Raw genomic sequence first — 20,099 nt, forward strand, 5'->3', positions numbered from 1 at the left:
TCCCACCCCGGTGCACAGGGGCGTGGGCAGACCTTGGAGCCTGAGCCCGCTGCATGGGAGCCCTGCTCTACCTGGGCCTCAGTGTGGGGCCTTGGGCCAGTGACTTAGCCTCTCTGAGCCTCCTTCCTCAGCTGTCCTGGTGAGTCACAGTCCTGAGCCCACAGGGATGGAGTACATGTGTGTGGGGGTGACACTGGCGGCGCCTCAGAGCCTCAGAGCCACCCTCCCCGCTCCTCCCTGGAGACCCTGGTGCCATGCCTGGCTGGTGGGCCAGCTGAGGCCTGGGGAGAAGAGGTTTCATCTGCCCGAGCTACAGCTCTGTTCTCCACCGGGGCTAGCTGGGGGGAGCTCAGACAGGCATCGGAAACAGCAGTGCCCAGCTGCAGCTAACCACCCATGGGGATGCCTGAAGCTAGGCTAACAGAGCCGGTGGGGGAGTGGGGTGGGCAGAGGCAGAAATGAACGTACCAGCCTGCCGTCTTGGGTGTAAACAGAGGTGGGTGCTGGCACAGGGCCCTTCCACCCTAGCGGGACTCCCCAGCAGATTGGAAGGAGACTTAGGACCCTCCCTGGCTCCTCAGCCAAATGCTTGAGGTTTAAGGCCAGGACCTCCTCCAGGGAGACCCACTCTTGAGTTGGTTTTATTTTGCTCAGCCAACACTGGCAGGCGACACCCTGATCTGGGCTCAGGGCCAACATGGGGAGGCTCAGTGCCCTACCCTGGGAGTGATACTGTCCCGGGATTTTTTCTGAGGCTGCAGGGTACAGCGATTAATGCTTGGGCTCCCATCCCTCACCAGCCTGGCTGAGTCTCACCTCCTCCCTTGCTAGCCCGGTGACTTGTCCTTTCTATGCCTCAGCTCATGTATCTGCAAGGTGGGGGCCATAGTACCTACCTCTCGGTTGTCACGAGGATTGAACAAGTTTGTAAGTTGCTTAAAGCAGGGTCCAGCATGGAGTTGTTGATCTTAAAAAGAAATCCGTTATTTTACCAGCCCCAAAAAATGGGTTTATTTGGGAATGGCAGACAATTGCAATGTGGGACAAACAAGCTATGGCAAAACCCATAAGCTGGTCCTTAATAAAGGAGAGGAACATTATTTTATGGAGAAGGGGAGGAAATTGAGAGGGGTTGTTCTGAAGGAAAGCCCAGCTGGAGAAAAGCAAGAGTTGAGGGCGCCGACGGTTTCCCACAGGCTGAGTTGCTGGGGTAGTCAGTCTCTTGTAGGAGATGCAGTGTGCATCTTTTCCTATTGGGAGCTATAAATGACGATTCTTTCCTGTGGAGGGTTCTTCTGTTGGGGTCTGAATGACCGCTTCCTGTAATTGACGTCCAGTGGTGTGATGTGAGGGTTCCCCCTGCTGGCCTCCCGGTGCCATGCTAGTGAAGTTTTCCTTTATTAATTTTCAGAGTAAGCACTCAGTACACATTACCCATCATCATGATCACTTTTAAAAATGAGGAGACAGAGACTCAGAGAAGTGAAGATCACACAGTCAGGCAACGGAAAAGCCAGGGAATGGACCCAAGTCCATCTAACTGCAAAACCGGTGCCCTTTCCCCATAACTTTTGGGCAAAGGGTTGGAATGAGACGATCTTGGGGAGCATTGTGTCCTGCAGGCCACCCAGACCTCTCAGCCCCTCCCTGGCGCACACCCTGGCCAGCAATCCTGGGAGAGGCAGATGTCAGCACCCCAGTGTCCAGATGAGACCGGGAACCTGGAGGGGAAAAAGCAGCCTCCTTGGTCCGTGGAGAGTGGTGGCAGGGCCAGGGAGCGGGCAGAGTGGCAGTAAGTGGGTAAGCAGCCATCTGCTCGAGCTGGGGCCTGGAAAGATGAACAGCGTCCGTGTCCTGCCCTTGAGATGCTCTTCAGCTGTAGGACGCACATTGGGCTTTCTGCAGCTTGAATTGTGCAAGCACAAAGTGAATTTTTAAAAATAAAACCAAGCAGGCAGCTGAGAAGTGCTTTATGAATTGGCATGTGTGTAGTCAGAGCTGAGGGTCCCTGGGACGAGCTGTCCCACCTGCTCATTGCGCAGATAGCACACGGAGGCCCAGCCTCGCGCCACTGCAGCTGGATGGGGCGCGCTGGGGTGGAGGAAAGGGAAGGCTGTCCTTCGCAGAGGGCCTGCTCAGATCCTGGCTCAGTGCGGGCAGTCACCACCATTGCTTTGTCTGTAGGAAGCATGAGGCCCACGGAGGGCTGTAAAGGAGCCTAACATCCCCGGTGAGCAAATGAACCAGAACCCAGCCTCCTGGATTCCTCCTGTCAGTCTTCTTATAAGGGGTGGCAGGAGGGAGGGACAGAGGGGCCATGTTGAGCACCGATAGAAAGTGCTTTCAGGAAGAGGACGTGGGGACGCCCTCCCACGACAAGCCACACAGCCTCCGTGCCCCTCTCTTTCCTCTCCCTGTTCATCCTCACAGTGGCCTCCCTGGGCGGGGACCTTGAACCTCATTTAAGGTCTAGGACACCAAAGCTCAGAGAGGCACAGAGCACTTGTCCAAGGCCACACCTGGCCAAGTGGCAGAGGATGGGCTCTGCCACCTCCCGGGTGTTTTTCTCTGCATTCCCTTGTCACTGTTAGGATTAAGACACTGTTGACGGGACAAGTAGGAACCATGAGCTCTGCCGAGGGGGTCTCTAGAGAAAGGACGCAGGCTGTGGAATTGGTAGCCTTGGGTTCGAACCTGCCTCTGCTACTGGCCTGCAGAGTGACCCGGGGCCAGTGGCATCCCTTCTCTGAGGCTCACTTCTCCCTCTCCAAGGACTGTGTGACATTATGGAAGTGGGGCTGGCACAGAGTCTCTGGGGCATTCGAGGACGGAATTAGGATCCAGAGAGTGAGTGTGGGAGGGACCCTCCTGAGTCACCGTCCAACCCCTTGTTGCACGGACAGGAAACTGGAGACCTGGGGACGCGGGGGCCTTGCTCCATGCCGGAGCTGGGCCCCTGGGAGGCAGTGTAACACGGTGGCTAGAGCTGGGATTAGCTTCCCAGCCGGGCCACTCCCTGGCCTGGCTGTGCGGGCTTTCCTTAGACAAATCACTGCCCCGAGCCTGAGTCTTTTCCCTCATAAGCTGTGTTGGCATAGGCAAGTGCTCAATTAATGTTAGCTAATAATACTATTCCGGTGGGAATGAGGCAGGATGGTCTCACAGCCAGACCTTTCCAAAGGCCACGATAATGGCGGCCAACACAGCGCAGTGCTTCCGGTTCACGGCTTAGCCCCAGCACCCGGCCGGCACATCCTCGCACAGCTGTGTTCGCAGATGAGGAAAGGGGCGCAGGGAGGGTCTGTCTCCCAGCTGGGGTGTGCTCCCCGGCTCACCCCAGAGCCTGGCGCTGAGCCACTTCATGTGCTCCACCTTTGGGTGCCCCGTGGGGCGTGACCTCCCCCTTCTGGAAGGTGGGGGAGTGGAGGGTTTGCACAGCAGGGGCCTTCTGGCTAGGCTCTTCCTGGGACTTCACGCCCCTTTTCCGACTCTGCGTGTGCCGTGGCCTTGGAGCTCTGGCCAAGGTGTCACACGCAAGGAGGGAGGGGTTCCTGCTGGGCCAGAGGCCCACTGCCTTCTGGGACCCGGGAGCCAGTGCGCGCAGCCTGCTGGTCGTCTCGGTAACCGATACCCAGGCGGCTAGACAAAGTTATGGTGTGTGGCTGGGAGGCTATTTTGTCTAATATGCAAAAAGGCCTTTGGAAATTCCTGGAGCCCATCTGGTCCTAGTTACGCCACAATATTGCTGTCTCTTCAACTCACAGACAAGGGAACACTTTTATTTCTCCTTTCGGAGCTCAGGAATGTGCCTTAAATGCAGCCTGCAGCTGCCCGTTTGGTTCCCAGAGTTCCTTGATGGTGTGTCAGACCCATCATCCCTTTAAATGCCCACCGCTCCTTCCCCTCGGCTCCCCCCACCCCAGACAACCCCTCCGAATCCTGAGGGTACCATGGGGAGGGCTGAGGCCTCAGAGGTGGGCCTGCCTGGCTTTGCGATGTGCCCCTGACGTCTGCGCCTTCTTGTCCGTGGAACCAGAGACAGGAACTCCGGAGACGTGAACAAGGGCCTGGCTTGTGCAAGGCACTTGGTAAGTGCAGGTTTTCCAATCAGCTCCATGAATTGGAGACAGTTCCTTGACCGAATACAGGTGCTGCTAGCCTCTGTAAAATGGGGTCTGTAACTCTAAGGGATGGCGATAAGCTTTCCTTTTCTGCCTGGCACCTCTCCACCCACTGAGGCTGCCCCAAGAACCAGAAGGCAAAACGAAGAGAGACTCTGCATCTACAGCAGCTTCGAGGAGTCCAGGCAGGGCTGCCCAGGCGCGTCTCCCTGAGCGGGACTGTGTGTGTGTTTCTTCCCCGGACTTCTGGTCCCCGTGGGTCCCCTGGGGCTCCTGCAGGCTGCAGCGTCCAGAGGCTGGGTGCGGCTGCTCTGTGCACTCTTGCTGACACATGGCCCTCCCACCCTGGGCTGGCTGACCACCGGCTGCTACTCTGGTTTGGGGCAGCCGGCATCCTCCTCCCTTGCTTGGGGAGCTCCCACTCCTCCATCCCAGGCTGTAACAGTCACAGTGCCCTGCCCCAAAGGTGGAATGTGATGAAAATTCAGATCCTCCTCATCCAGCCCCCTCCTTCCAGGCCAGGGCAGGGCTGTATTTCCCCGCCCTCTGAGGTTGGATGTAGCCCTGAACTTGCTTTATGAACTGCGAGCTCAGGGGCTCGTGTATCTCCTGGGTGGAAGCTTTCTGAGCCAGCAGGTGAGTTTCATGACCCTTTGTCATGGCGATGGTGGGAGCATGTTTTGAGCCATAGCATCTCTTAGTCTGGGTCCCTGAAAGCCCAAGGTAAGTAGAGCCTCCATTCAAACAGGGGGTGGACGTTCGGTGTGAGTGAGAAATAAACCTTTGTTCTTTAAGGTTTTGGGTGGCTTGTTAGGAGCATTAACCTTGCCCACTCTGACTGACACATATTCCCTTTCCATGGTCACAGAGGTGGTTTAGTGATGCAATGTTACTCAAACTGGACCAGAATCCTTACCTAGACTTTTTTATTTTTGGGGATGAGTGGGGGAGGGATCTTGTTTCTTGAGTTATAGAGCAGTCATATTTTGACCACAAAGATAGAGCCCATCTAAGGTATGAAAGTGCAAAACGGAGGCAGAAAAAGGTAAAATGCGGTGGAGAAAGAGAATTCTGCCACGAAGAGCTGTACGAGTTGTGCACTACACAATTCTACAGAGTGCTATTTACACAGTTGTCGCGATATATTTGTTTATTCACCAGGACAATTTCCCAGCAGATGGCAGTCAAGTGTCTCGAGGAAATGGAACTTTTCTCTACTTGGCACAAATGTACTATGCAGGCTAAAAGCCACGCTGTGTCGAGACCCCAGTCTCAGTCCTTGAGTCCCCAGAGCTTCCTGAACTTGAGTACTTGGTAGAGTTGATTCTCTTGATAAATTCCCTTTGCTGCTAAACTGTGCTCACAACAGAATCATTGACACTCTAGGCACCAACAAGAGGCATCAAGCTCATTTTCCACTTTTCAGAGCAGACCTTAAGTGCTCTTAGCAATAAGAGTCCAACAACGAGAGGACACAGAGCCACCCTTAAAAGCAGGCTCACCGGCACCAACGACGCAGCAGGTGGAGGCCGTTCGTGTAGGTGCAGGTAACCCTTCCCCTCTCAATAAGCACCCGGATTCTTACTCTACCATGCTGCGGCCTGAAAATGGTTTGTAGTGGTAAATTTTTTTTCAGAGACACAGAGAAGACATTGTGTAGACTTCATCTCCTCTTAAATGGTTAAATTATAACTGTGTTGTTGCTTAAAAGGACAGACCAAAATTATCCAGAGAGTTCACAAATGTGTGGCTAAAGCTAGATAAATAATGCATCATTGTAAAAGAAAGGATGGTGTCCAGTGAGGTCCAGGCCCCCTGCTATTCCCAGCGCAGGGGGAGGCTGCCCCTCCAGCCGGGGCCCTGATCCCATGCTGCCCTGCGCACGATAGCTCACTCCCACGACCCTAATGCCAGGAGTTTCCAGGACAGGTTTAGGGGAGGTGGTGGGCTCTGGCGTCAGATGATCTGGGGTGGGGTCCTGGCGCTCGCTGCCTTTTCTAGCTGGATGACGCTAGATAAGTGCTCTTCCCTGTGGAGCCTCAGTTGCCACTTCTCGAAAATGGGAATGCTGACACCCACCCGAGGGGCTGCTGGGAGGGTCAGGTGGCATGGGAACCACCAGCGTGTAGTGGGTGCTCAGTGCACAGCGACGCGCCGGGTGGCTTTCTTGTCACGGCTCACCCCGTTGTCTGCGGCCCCTGCCAGACGGTGCAGGGGGCAGGGATCAGGTCTGCTCTCCCAGGGCCTGTGGGCACCCAGTAGGTGCTCCATAAACACTCTGTCATTGTTGCAGTTGTGAGGGAAATTGGCCGGTGCCTTTTGGGGCTGTGGCGGAAACAGGCCAGGAACTGTGTTCGACAGGCCAGGCTAGAGACCCGCTTCCTCATCCCACTTCTGGGAGCGGTGGGGCTCCAGTGTCCCCTCTGACTCCGTGGGGGCCCCATCCCACTCCTGCGTGAGTGCCCCCCTTCCCGACTCCTCTCCAGGCCCGTCTCAGGTCTCCCAGTGAGCCCTCGGCAGGACCTAGAGAAGGGAGCCCCCAGGCCTCGCCAGCAGCCCTGGGCCAACACAATCGTTTTTCCGTCCGGAGCTCCAGGGAGCTGCTGACAGCCAGGCTGGGGGGCTCGGGGTGAGGTGCCAGTGAGTGTAGGAGGAGCCAAATTCACTCTCTCCACCCACGGAGTAGCACTGGGGTAAACTGGACGGCACTTCCCTTTGACCTTGGGTGAATGACTTAGCCCTGGTCTCAGTTTCTTCATCTGTAAAATGGAGATCGTATCAGCACCTCTTTTTCAGCCGAGCAGTGAGGAATGAATAAGTGGGCTCATGCAAAGCACTCAGAACAAAGCCTGGCATGTAGCGAACGCTGCAGAAATGAGTTGCCATGATTATTATGATTGTAAGTCATTCCTGCCAGACTTCTAGTCTGAACTCTGGCCCTCAGCTGCAATGACAAGGGTCTGTCTGTCATTTCCCATCTCTGAGCCTCAGTGCCCGTGTGTGCTGGAGGCTATGAGCCTGTGTGAGGTCCCCTGTCCGGGAACTGCACCAACCCCCTCCTCCCCCCGCCCTGCAGGGCATGGGTCACCTGATCTCTGGGAGGACCTGCCAACCCCATCAGCCCCAGAAACAGTAGACCTTGGGCCCCGGGCTATTGCCATGTCCGTCCCCCTTTGCATAGGAATGAATATGGAGGCCTGAGAGGGACAGGGCTAGCTGCTGAGCAGATGTCAGGTCCAGCGTAGCTGAGGTGTGGTCAGGCAGGTTCCCTTGGGCCCAGCTACGGGAACAAACCGTCCTAACTCGTCTGGCTGTCGTCCCTTGCAGACAGCAGTCATCAGCCCCAGCCTCACCCGCCCCTTGGCTCCCCTGGCTCCTTGGCCTGCGCAGTCCCTGCTGATGGAGGTCGTGCTAGGTGAGCAGGGGTAGGCCCTGCTGCTCCAAGGCCCTCCATCCCTCACCTCCACCTGAAGACCAGGGGCCGGAGCTCTTGTTCTCTGAGTGCCCTTCCTACCCAAGACCTTGGAGACAGAGGACAGGAGGCGTGGCATCACAAGGGGCCAACACTGGGCACCAGGAGTCACTCAGGACTTCACACCCCTGATGGCATGTGGGAAGCAGAGACGGAATGTACATATCCAGCAGTGGGGGCGTCTCCCCTACCACAGCCCCAGCCTTCCCACCTCCTCCACCGCCCCCCTGCCCTGACTCAGAGTGGGTCTGGGCTGAGGAGAGCCGTTCCTGAGCTGTGTCGATGGACCACATTCCCCAGAACGGGGCAGGGTTGCAGAGCAAGCCACAGGGGCCCCTGGGAAAGGGAGGGAGATTTATAACATTGGCTCGGGATGCCGGTCCTGGCCAGGCAGATCCTGGGGAGGCAGACCCTAGTCCATGTGGGGCCCCATCACGGTCTGCTGGAACCAGGAGGAGCAACAGGGCCCAGCCTTCTAGGCAGCAAGGGAAATTGAGACAGCAGCCCAGTTATAGGGCCTGATGAACATGATCCACCCAGGAGGTGGCTACTGTGTGGACACTCAGGCCCCACGGTCCTTGTGAATGCAGGGCTCAAGGCCATTGACTTCTAACCCTACCTGCTGATGGAAAGGAGACTTCTGCCCTCTCCATCCCTGGTCAGGTCAGGCCCAGACCCCAAACAGGGAAAGGCTGCCTTGAGGGGCATTTGAGATTGGGTCCCGGATTCGAATCCTACCTACCCCACTTCTTGGCTTTGTGACCTTGGGCAAGGCCCTTTTCCTCTCTGAGTTCCCATTTCCTCTTCTGCAGATAAGACAGTAATGCCCCCAAGATATGAAAATTGGCCACCGTGTATACCAGAGATCCAGTATGCAGTTGGGGCTCCATGCCTCTGTCCTCCTCCACCTTCCCTTCTCAATCTAGGGGGTCTGAGGAAGCAGGCGTGGGTGATGTTTGCTCTGGCATGGGTTCCCAAGTCCCTGGCAACCTCTAGGCCAGGCCTCAGCTGCCTTTCCCAGACGATGCCAGCCCAGGGACAGATTCTCTGCCCATGGGAACTTGGGTCCATCCCAGGAGCATGGGCCAGATGGTGGGAAGGAGAGAGGGCAGGGTGGAGGCTTGGCCAGGGCTCTGCCAAGGTCTCCTGGTCACAGGTTGGAGAACAGACCCTGCCTGCAGAGTCCAGCGCCAGGGGCTGGCAGCCAGGGTCCAGCGCAAACAGTGGTGCTCCCCACCGAGAGCTGGAAATGGGAGCCTGGGGAAGCCTGCAGGCGGTGAACAAATATTTTCCCAAAGGATGCTTGGAACAAAGCTCATTCGGGGAGCTCCCTATGGTGGCTGGACCTGTGGAATGCTGGGTGGGAGGAGGGAGGCAGCATCTGCTGACAGTGAAGAGAGGGTGTCCAGCAGGGGTTGGCAGTCAGACCGCAGAGCCAGGGGGCTGGGACGGGGCATCCGGGCCTAGGGCCAAGGCTCCAGCGGCCCGAGCTCCCTCTCTGGGAGGGCTGGAAAAACTCAGCAGGCCCCAGTGCTACATCTCAGCATGCCTCTGCGCACGCTAGAAGAAAGTGTTCCCTCAGCAGACGCTGCCGGCAGGCTCCGGCTTGGGGATCCCGGTATCACTAGACACAGCAGCCCTGGGCCGTCCTCAGGGCTGGTGCGACCCTTCCTGAGGCTGGCCCTGGAGTGGCAGCCTCCTCGGTGGGGGGTGGGGGAGGCTGGATCACAGTGCCCCTGAGGATTTGTGCCCCAAGTCCCTTCCTCCCTCACCAGTAACTTTAGGCCTGGCGGTGGGGGTCAGGTGAACTTTCTCTCTGAAACACCCTGGCCCCAGCCTGCTGGAGGTCCTGCCCTGGGGTCCCATAGCAGCAGGGTTAGACTGTTTACAGAAGCTTGTGGTGACTTAGGACAAGAGGGAAGCGTGCGTGGAGCGTCACCAGAGGGAGACCATGGAGCTCGCTGTGCAATGACCTGTAGCGCCCCCGCTGTCCCAGATATCTGCGGGTTCAGGCTGAGGCTGCACCCCTCTTGCAAGCATCTTCACCCCATGCTCCCCAGCCTCCCTCCCTCCTTGTAGATTTCCCTGAGCACTGCAGAGACACCCCCTCCCCTCTTTTCTTCCCCCCCACCTCAGGCTGGGGAGGTCTCTGAGGGGCACCCCCTATCTTTGTAGCTTGAGCTTTGCAGAGATGTGGAGAGTCCCCTGCTCTTCTGGGCCTCTGTTTTCTCAACTCTGGCTCTTTCCAGGCTGTTCCTGGGACTTCTTATTAGATTGTGAGGCGGGCTGCAGGAACAGCTGAGTGGCCCACTGGCCAGGTGGGGACAGAGCTGTGTCCCTCCTCTGGGAGGCCCCTGCCTTCCAAGCATTCCTTCCCACCCATTAAAGAGCTTTGCAAAAATGCAAAATAGTGCTTCTATTCTCATTTGCTTTTTCATTTCAAAAAAGTAGCCGTTTTTCACGAAAATGTGTTGTTTCTTATTTTAAAGAATAAATATCTTAACAATTTTTCCATTTTAGTTTCTAATACAGTAAAGATTGATATTTATAACTCACATAAACTAAAATTCTTTGAATTTCTCAATGATATTTAAGAGTGTAAAGGATAGGGTTGCCAGATAAGTACGTCCTTCATGTATGTGAAGTACGTCCTATCTGATATTTGGGACATACTTATACAAAAGATTATTTGTTATTTATCTGAAATCCAAACTGAACTGGGCATTCTGTATTTTTATCTCTGTACCAAACCTGGTGACTCTATTAAAAGATCCTGAGAATGAAATATTTGAGGACCCCTGGTATAATATACCACTAAGTGTTATACCGGGTCATAATTCCGAGATTGAGGGAGAGCACTAGTTCGGTGTGCCTGGGGACACAGTGACATTGGGTGAGCCGTGGAGGGGAGAGAGCTCAGACAGAAAGGCTCTGTGAGTACCAGAGCCTGGGGCCTGGACCAGGGTTGGGGTGCTGGAGTCACAGCAAAGGAGGGAGGGGGACATGGTCTCCTGTCACCTTCAGATCTGTCCTGGAAGGTAGAACGTTTCTAGATCCAAGAAGTGGGGCTCAGGGCAGCTCAGGAACTAGCCCAGATTGGTGCAGTTCGTATGTGGCCATCAGGAGCAAACCCCCTCGGGCGTGACACCAAAGCCCACGCTTGGCCTTTCTAGCATCTTCCCCAGCTGCAGGACAAGGGCAGGCCAGCACAGGGCCTGCTTGGTGGTAGAGGCAGGGCAGGAAACCTCCCTCCTCCCGGGCTTTGGGGAGGCTGTGATTGGGGCCAGGGTTGCGGGGCCTTGGAACAAAGGCCGTTTGTGAGCGGGGGTGGGGGGTGGTGGTGCAGATCTCAGGCTGGCCCTGTCTGCAAGTGGGAAGAGGGTCATCAGTCTGGCAGCGCAGGCAGGGGTTAATCCAGGCTGCATGCCGAGCGTGGAATTCCTGCTGGAGTGGGGGCTTGGCTCTGGATAACATCTCCGCATCTCCGTGGTGGTGTGTTCATGGCCAGCAGGCCCTGGGGGAGTGAGAGAGGGGCTCTGAGGAGTATCTTTCTGGGACCACGGGGGGCAGAGCTGGAAACGTTCTCATCCTCAGACACTTACTTCCCCCTGGGACCAACCCTGCCACTCAGATCAGGGGGCCGGTGGTTGCCCGGGACAGAGTCAGGGGAGGATCCAGTTGATACGATGCCTACCAGGTGGGCTGAGAGAAAGGACCAAGGCTCCAGCCACAGACCTGCCTCGGTGGTCAGAGCGCTAGGTGGGGCTGCAGGGGAAACCCTCCCTCGCAGCTGATGACATGCCAGGGCCATGATGGACCAAGGGCAGGAGATGGGACCAGTTTCTCCTGGGGACAGCCCACAGGGGGTGTATCGGCTGTGCATGATTTAAATCCGTCGTAAACCCCACCAAAAGGCAGTCTGCTTTTTATTAGCACCAGGCTCTGGAAATTCTAAAAAAGGATCAATGATAAAAATACTCCTCCCTGTTGTGAACAATTGCCGTAGATACTGTTAAGTTTTAATAATACAGATGCATGCTTCAAATTAGCATGTTTTGCTGATGTACAAACGCCCACTACGTGGTCACCCAGACACGGGGGGCTCAACGATAAGCATGTTCGGAGGGTGAGTTTGTGATGGTTTGCAAGCCTTCGGGCAATTTAAAATGCAGTTAGCATCTCTGACCGCCTGTAGAACCACCTACTCTCGTGTTGGGAAGTGGATTTGAAATAATCAATAATTGTATAGTGATTATAAAGATGGAAGGAGTAGAACGTGACCTACTTCGGTTCTTTCTGCGGGACCACATGGAGTTTTCATGTAGGCTTAAAATTTAATCCAGTGAAAAATATGCAAACTCTGAGTGAAATGCTTTTTGCTTGGAAAGTGCACATTTTTGTTCATTCATAAAATATTACATTTTGTGATTACTACTGGAAATAAGTTTGTCATGGAGAGACAGGGCTCTTGAACACCGATCCTGTCTGAGTGTCCGACACGCTAGGTCAGCCACTGGGTCAAAGCAACCACAGTAAGAGCTGAATTGGGTCTGAGAAATGAAATCCTGCAGAAGGTGACTTTAAACCCCAGGTCAGAGGAGGAGGTGAGGCTGGGCTGGGGAGGGCTGTCCTGAAGGCACAGCTGAAGTAGGAGTAGGTAAGAGGTCCCAAGCTGAGGCTGTGGATGGCCAGGTTCCAGATGGTGCCCAGATAGAGCTGGGGCAGGTGTGACTGGGACGAGTTTAGCAGAAACTACTATACTCCCACTTTCTACACATCATATCTCCATTAATATGACCCTTGGGTGCTTCTGCTTGGTGGACAGCCCTACCACTCTGGGGCTAGCAAATGATGACTGTTCTGCCAAGCCCTAACTCCTTCATTCTTTCTCTGCACTAAATTCTGCTAAGGGCAGAACAGGATGGAAGAGGGGGCCTAAGGGCAGTGAGCAAGCCCCGACTGAATGCCACCCTCCCCTCTGCTATCCTCTGCGGACGGGACTCCTCTGGGGCTTCCTACCCTGCTCTTCTTCAACCCTTTCCCTCTAGTTTCTTCTTGGATGGCTTCACCGTCCTGTCCCCAAGGCTCTGTCTCCATCCTCTCCATTTTCCCACCAAGATCTGGAAATTTCTCTCAATCCTACATGTTCCTTTACCCTCTCTCTCTTAGAAACCCCAAACCTGATTCTGGTCCAGAGCACTCCCCGGAGCTCCAACCCTGCTCCTGGACAGAGCCCTGATGGACAGTTATACTCAGCACGTCCATCCTAGGCTCACTGTTGCTCCCCTCTCTTCTCCTCCTGGATGTCCCCAGTCACCATGCTCAGCCAGTTCTGCCTCTGTCATGGCTGTCCAGTGTCTCACCTCTCCAGCCTCCAGCCCCCGCCCCTGCCCTGGGCCTGGCCACTATTATCATTCCTGCCTGCTCCATGCACTCTACCCACTGGCCCCCATTCCTCACCCTAAGCACCACTTCCAACACAATCCTATTGGCCTCACTGGCGATTTACTGAGTTCTTGCTGCATACTCATCTCTGGGCTGGACTCCATGAAGAATCCACAGGGCAAATAAAAACCCCATCCCCTCCCTGAGGGTCTCACCAACAGTCGAGTAAGGAGAGCCAGCCCAGCCCACCCTCTCTCCACCCATCCCTCCTCATTCCTTCCCTCCTTCTGTCCCTCCAGCCACCTCTCCCTTGCTCCATCCCCCTTCCCATGCCTTTACCTCCCTCCATCCACCTCCCTCCATCTTTCTACCTATTCTGCTCTCCATCCTCCCTTCCATCCTTCCATCTCTCCTTCCATCTACCCCTCTAGTCACTTTTTTATTCATTTTGCCCCATTTTGTGCCAGGCCCAAAGCTGGTCATGGGGGCTCACACATGACTCAGGTGTGGTCTCAGGGAGAAGGGACAGTAAGAAAACATGGTGGTCAGAGCTTTGAGAAAGGACACACGGGGCCAGGGGACCGATGTCTGAGCTGGGTTCTGGAGGCTGAGTAGGAGTTTACCAGGGAAAAAGGTGAGGGAACGGCATCAAAGCAGAGGAAACAGTATTTGCAAAGGCAAAAGGTATGAATGGTGTGGTGTGCCCCATCTGCACAGTCTAGCCAAAGGGACAGATGTGTAGGGGATGAGGCAGAGGGGTAAGGGGGTTGCTGAGCCAGCTCATGGGGGCCTTGAAGGCCAACCTGATGCAGTCAGACTCCATCCTCAAGGCTGCGGCTGAGGCCAATTTCTAGGCAGGGAAATTCTGCAGGCAGGTGCATGTTTCCAGAAGAGCCTTCTTATGGTCAGTGTCTGGGCAGATCAGAGGGGTGCCAGGCAGGGGCAAGACAAAGTGAGGGTGGGCACAGGTTCCAGGTAACCTGGGGAGAGACGGTAGAGCAGGAGAATGGGGACACAAGCAATGTGTCTGCGAAGGACTAGTTGTAGGGCTGGGCAGATAGATGGTAGTGGGGACCCAGGAGCGAAGGGGGATGAGGGTGGGGTGCACAGGTTAGTCACCGTGTCTCTCTCCAAGCATCCAGTCACCACGTACACAGTTAAGTTTTCATTCAGTGTCTGTGATGCAGCCCGGGTTCAAGTCCTGGCTCAGTCACTTAACCTCTGCCTTACTTTCCTCAGCTGTAAAGTGGGAAGACAGCTCCCCAGCCAAGGGCTCACCAGCTCACCAGGTGTTTAGGGGCCCCAGGGAGGGAGGGAGGGGCTTTGGAGAACCATGCAGACCCTGAGGGCACAGGCCCTGGCTAAGGGGGCAGCTGCTCGGCTCCAGCTATGGGAGCCCAGACCAGACCAGACCCTCTGACTCTCCAAGAGAAGCCAGAAATACAGATCTTGCAATGTCCTGCTTTTCAAAATATCCTCTCAGACAGCAAAAAATGTATCTGTGGCCCAAATCTGGGTTGTTGTGAAGATTAGCTGGGTCATGCCTATGAGTGCCTCTTCTCTCCCTCTTCTGCCCTCCCTCCGTCCTTCCTCTTCTCGAACACAAGCCTCAGCTCTTCTGTGCTACGTCTCCTCCCCCCGTCCCAGCGTCTGAGCTGGGTGCTGGCGGGCCCAGAATACTAGGGGTGGAGGCAGTGTGTCTTTGTGCAGAAAGGAGCAAAAATGTATAGACCCCAAACAATCGAAAGCAGGGTCTCAAATGGATCTTCATACACTCATTTTCACGGCGCCATTATTCACAACAGCTAAACGGTGGAAGCGACTCGAGTGTCCATCAACAGATGAGCGAATCAACAAAGCAGACATACAATAGAATGTTCTTCTGCCTTTAAAAAGAAGGAAATTGTGAACCATGCTACAACATGGATGGACCTTGGGGACATCATGCTCAGTACAAGTAATCAATCGCAAAAGGACAAATCCTGAGTGATTCCATTTATATGAGGTTCCCTAGAGTTGTCAAATTTGTAGAGACAGAAAGCAAGCCGGTAGCTGCCAGGGGCTGGGGGGAGGAGGGAACGGGGTGTTAGTGTTTCATGGGGACAGAGTTTCAGTTTAGGAAGATGAAAAAGTCTGGAGACAGATGGTGGGGACGGTCGTACAACAGTGTGAATGTACTTGGCACTCAACTGCATGCTCAAACATGGGTAATATGGTCAATTCTGTGTTATGGGTATTTTACTGCAATTATTTTAAAGAAGTGGCAGTGATATTCATGTGGGGGAGGGCAAGGCAGCCCAGGTAGGCTGGCGTGGTGTCGCTGGGGCCCTTCCTGCCTGTTCCCAAACCTCTGGGGCATCTCTCTCTGCAGCAAGATGAGGGCTCTGCACAGCCAACGAGCACATTTGGTCCCACTGGGACAGGGACCCGGTGCCATCCTGCGACCGCCGCACATGGTCCTGGGCCTGGCATGGGAGGTGCTGAGGGATGCTTGTTGCCTGGAGGCGTGAATTGGTATCAAAATGAGGCAGACACGTTCAGCTCAGGCTCATCTGTTTCCACCTTCAATTTTCTGCAGAAATTGAACTTCTGTATCATATATCGAAATTGATGTGTATATGTATGCTCTATCAGATTAAGGAAGCTCCTTTCCACTCCTAGTTTTTGAGATGTCGATTTTATGAAATACTTTTTTTTTCCTGTACCTATTGAGACGATCATATATGATTTTTCTCCTTTCACTTACTTACGTGATGAACGAAATGACTTGCTCTTTCAGAGTTAAGCCAAACTCGTGGTGCGGGATAAATCATACTTGCATGCAATGCGTTATCTTTCTAGAGATGGCTAGATTTGGTTTATTTAGGTTTGTTCAGGATTTTTGCCTCTGTGTCTCTGGATGAGACTGGCCTGTGCTTTACCTTTCTCATCCTTGGGGGAAATCTATTTCGCAGTACACCCCTGCCCCGGGGCCATGCTCACCAGCTCAGGCCTTGAAGTTGGACAGGACCCCGAGACTGAGTGCCCTGGGTGGGGCCCAGGGAGGGCATGAGCCCATCTGTGCAGCCTCGAGGGCTCTGGAGGTGGGACTTTTGTGATGTGTGAGGTTGGTGGCCACCGGCAAAGTCACTGAGGGGGTAGAGAGACACACACCCACCCCTCCTAGTCTGCCCAGTGGGCCGGGGTCTGGGGTGGTGGATGGGGACAGGGTTTGGGGGAAGAGCCTAGAGAGCTCAGACAGGAAAAGTCAAGTTCAGGCCACTGTGGACTTAAAATCTCCTCCCCTCCCCATCTCTTCCCTCCAGATCTGGATGAGGCCTGTGGCCCTGGACAGGGTGGGGAGGGTGTGGTCTGTCTTCCCTGCTCTCCCTGCCCTCTTTTGCAATCCAGCCCAGGGAGGCGGGAGGTTGAAGGGAGGACAGCCAGCCTCTCTGAGTCCATCCCTGTTGCCTCTCGGGCTGCATTTGCGGACCCTCAATGCCAGCAGCATCCTTCGTGTGGCTTCCTTCCCCACTAGCACGTTCCTGGGCATATGTGATCCTTCCTGAAGCACAAGGGGAGCCTTCTCAGGGGGAGCCCCATCCGCAAAGAGCCCCTGGCCCCAGTTGGATTCCTTCCCACCTGCTCATTTCCTGCCCCCAGCAGGGTGCCCTGCTGCTGTGCTACCCCCATAGCCAGGCATCCCCTTAGGGCAAGGAACTGGCAAGGCCGTCCACACCTGGCCCCCTATCGTGGTGACCATCAGTGGGCCCTGGCACGCAGTCCCCATGGCTGCCCCCTGCCCTGCCCCATCTCACTCATTCTCTTCTCCCCTGCACACACAGCCCAGGCCTCAGGGCTCCTGGTCCACTGTAAGACATGACATCCAAACTGAGCGTGAGGTGCCCATCTCCCCTCCTTGCAGATCCATTCAATCCCTTAGCGATTTGGCTTTTGAAGGGGCTTTACTTTGTTTTTTGGGGAGAAGTGAAGCTTGGCTCTTGCCCCATGAGCAACAGTCCACCCCCCTCCTCCTGGTGGTCCATATATGCAGACTGATGGGGTGGGGCACAAGGGTTGCTGGGGTGATGGCTGGAGCTGCAGGCTGAATCTGTCCCCCACTGGCTTCTGGCTTTCTTTGAAAGGTGGGCTTTGGGGTCTTCTTTGTTTTCAGCTCTGGGTCCTGGTCACTAGTTCCTGCTAAAGCAAAAGTCTCAGCACCCAGGGCTACTGACGGGCTCAGATAAGCGGGTGACTTGCCCACGGTCACATGGGGTGTTCTCATCAGATCTGGGACTGACTTCCCTCCTCTGGGTTCCCAGACAGGGACAATGCCTCCATCATTCCCTCTTGTCCTGACATTTAGGGATACAAAAGATGACCCGGGGCAAGGATTTGAGTACAAGTGGTTTATTTGCGAGATGCTTCCAGGAAACAGAGTGACCATGTGAGGCAGGGGAAGGAAAAGGAAGAAAGCCCACAAAGGGTATGTTCATGAAAGAGTCACCATTGGTGGCAATTGGGGCTCAAGCCAACAGGGGACTCTGTCGGGACTGTGCCGGGCACACCTCAGAATTGCCCGGCACAGGCCGAGGAAGCTGGGCTGTCCTGCCCCTTATTGGTTGAGGCTGCTGCTGGAGGCATTCACAGCATGGTGACTCGGGGCTGTCCCGAAGGCCAGGTGCCCTCCTGCCAACAGAAGCCACCCGCGTGTGCAGCGTGACCGCGGAGGCTTCAGTGACCTCCTGCAGGGGCTGACAGGTGACGGGCAGGGCACGGCTATGCCTGCCACGGGACCGCTCTCTAGTCATCCTTTTAGAGTCTTAATAAAAACAGAACCAGACCGGGGGTGGGGACATCATAGCTTTTACCACAGAGCTCTGTCTTTTATTAACTCCTTATGCCTCGATCCTAAGTGTGTGCACGTTGGATTTTCACAAATCAAACATAGTCATGAAGCTGGCGCTCAGATCAAGAAGCAGAACCCAGCCGGCCGCCTGAAAATCGCCTCGGTGCCCCGCTTCTGGTCACTACCACCCTGAGGGGACCTGCTCCTAACTTCTAACAGCAAGAGATTAGTTTTGCCTGTTTAATTTTTTTTGTTTTTTAAAAAGATTTTATTTATTTATTCATGAGAGACAGAGAGAGAGAGAGGCAGAGGGAGAAGCAGGCTCCCCACTGAGCAGGGAGCCCGATGCAGGGCTCAATCCCAGGACCCCGGGATCATGACCTGAGCCGAAGGCAGACGCTTAACCGACTGAGCCACCCAGGCGCCCTAGTTTTGCCTGTTTTAGAACTTCCTAAAAAAGGGACTCCTACGTGTGTAATCTTTTGTGCCCGACTTGCGTTCAGAGCTGTGTTGATGAGCTCCATCCACGTTGTTGTGTGTGGCCAGAGATGGTTTGTTTGCACTGCTGTGCGGGACTCAGCTGTGTGAACGCACCTTGGCGAGTGTACCCATCCCAGTGCTGCCGGACACCCCAGTGGTTTCCAGTGGGAATTACGAACAGTGCTGCTAGGAACTGTCCTGTCTGGATGTCTGGAGGACACATGCTCTCCTCCTCTTGAGGCAAAACTCAAGAGTGGAATTTCTGGGTCATGGTACATGCATGTGCTCTGCTTTCGTCAATCCCACCAAATAGTTTCCTAAAATGATGGGACCATGTGAAACTCCCACCAGCAGCGGACAAGAATTCCAGTTGCTTCACTTCCTTGCCCACACTTGATCTTTCTATTGTTTTCCTTCTAGACTCCAGTGGGCGAGTGGCCACGGCTTTTTCACACTCTCTGTGGGGGGCCATCCCCCCTCCAGCCCTCACCCACATTTCAAAGATGAGAAAACTAGAGGCTCAGAGAGGGGCGTCCCTCGCCCCACATCACACAGCTTGCGGGTGGCAGGCTGGGAACTTGAGTCAGAGTTCTCTGCAGGAGGCCTTCTGCTGGCTGGCACGCAGGCTGGGTGGAGGGAGCCGGGGGTGGAGACTCAGCAGATTTCCAGATGTGAAGTGTGAGCGGGTTGGGGCCTCCTCCTCCCCTGAAGCTGTCCCACAGGCCGGGGATGACATCCTGTCCCTGTCCGTTCTCTGACTTGTTGAGGGGAAGCCGCACTGCGCTGTGTGTTCTTGCAGGAAGACGCCCCGCCGGCCCACCTTGACTGCCCACCAGGAGAGGCAGAGGGCTGACAAGCGTGTGGAGAGTGCGCTGTGGTGTCCCTCAGGGCAGTGAGCGGTGCAGTCAGGCTGCCCACGTGTGCTCCAGTCTCTGCCTGTCCTGGCGCAGCCCAGGGCTCGTGACCGTGACCTCCAAGCCTCCCGAGTTCCTCATGTGTTCAAAGGGCCTGGTGGCGATGCCTGCCTGGAGGGTTGCCGTGAGCCTTGCATGAGATGAGAAAGGGGCACGCTTCCATGGCTCCCTCGGCCCCCAGGGGAGACTCCGACGAGTGCAGCGAGCAGGGAGGGGGGTGGTGGGAGGGGAGCTCTCCTCAGAGCCTGTGGCATCCGGCACTCTGGGCAGGGCCTGAAGTTGAGAGGGGCGCTGGGATGCTGCCGGCACGCCCACCCCCTCCTCCCACGTGTTGGCATGTGGTTTTGTTCAGCTGGAGCCAAGCTGTTGGGGGGGAGTTTCCGTGAAAGAGCCTGGAAACAAGGCCCCTTTGTCTGGCCTGGGGTCTGCCAGCTCCCTGGGCCTGAAATTGTAGGTCAGGCCTCAGGCTGGCCATCCAGGGGCACTATCTGTGATGGGAAGAAGGCCGGGGCTCCCCTCTTTTAGATGGGAAAACTGAGACAGAGAAGATAAGAGACTTGTCTAGGAAGCTCAGTCTGTCAACTAGAAGCCAGGTCCCCTCCTCCACCCTAACCTTGGATCCTGGTGGTCCCTGGGTCCCCTCCAGGGTCTGTGTTGGTGCAGCCACTTCTCTTCAAGTCCCATGCTGCCCCTGACATCCCTCCCTCCTTCTCCCTCTTCTAGAGTTTTAGAGAGCTGGCTGACGGCTGCCACATTCCCAGTTACCAGGAATGTGAGCCTGCAAAAGTCGCTATCTTGGCCCTCAGGGAGTTTGTTGTCCAGTTTACAGCACAGGAGTGCTGACCCTGAGACAGAGTGAGCAGGCACTGTGGCCCTACAGTCTGGGTGGGGGTGGGGAG

The sequence above is a fragment of the Mirounga leonina genome, unplaced genomic scaffold (genome assembly GCF_011800145.1).
Source record: "Mirounga leonina isolate KUSES-001 unplaced genomic scaffold, KU_Mleo_1.0 Mir_94, whole genome shotgun sequence".
In the NCBI taxonomy this organism is placed as follows: domain Eukaryota; kingdom Metazoa; phylum Chordata; class Mammalia; order Carnivora; family Phocidae; genus Mirounga; species Mirounga leonina.